The following is a 328-nucleotide window of genomic DNA, read 5'->3' as shown; positions in this document are numbered from 1 at the left end:
TGCCATTAAGCTCTATGTTGCATGGTGGGACGCGATGCCATCTGATTTATGACAAGCTTGGGGCTTAAATAACAGAAGCGCAATGCTATGGCACAATTATGGTGTTCCCTTGTGACAACAAGGCTCGCTGGATAATTTAGCAGCTTGCAAGACAATATCCCGGTGGTTCGAAAGGTGGCTTGTGTTGACGGGAATTATGGTCTGTTGGAGAATTTCGAAACTTGTTTGAATATGCTGAGAGCGATATTGTCTAGGCTGGCAGTCACGAACTAATAACAAACTTTAACTTTGGGACGAATCTGGTCGCCTCGGGCCGAAGGACGCACAT

The sequence above is a fragment of the Amphibalanus amphitrite genome, unplaced genomic scaffold, assembly GCF_019059575.1.
Source record: "Amphibalanus amphitrite isolate SeventyFive unplaced genomic scaffold, NRLGWU_Aamphi_draft 000061F_arrow, whole genome shotgun sequence".
Lineage (NCBI taxonomy): Eukaryota > Metazoa > Arthropoda > Thecostraca > Balanomorpha > Balanidae > Amphibalanus > Amphibalanus amphitrite.
This window is presented reverse-complemented; position numbering follows the sequence as displayed.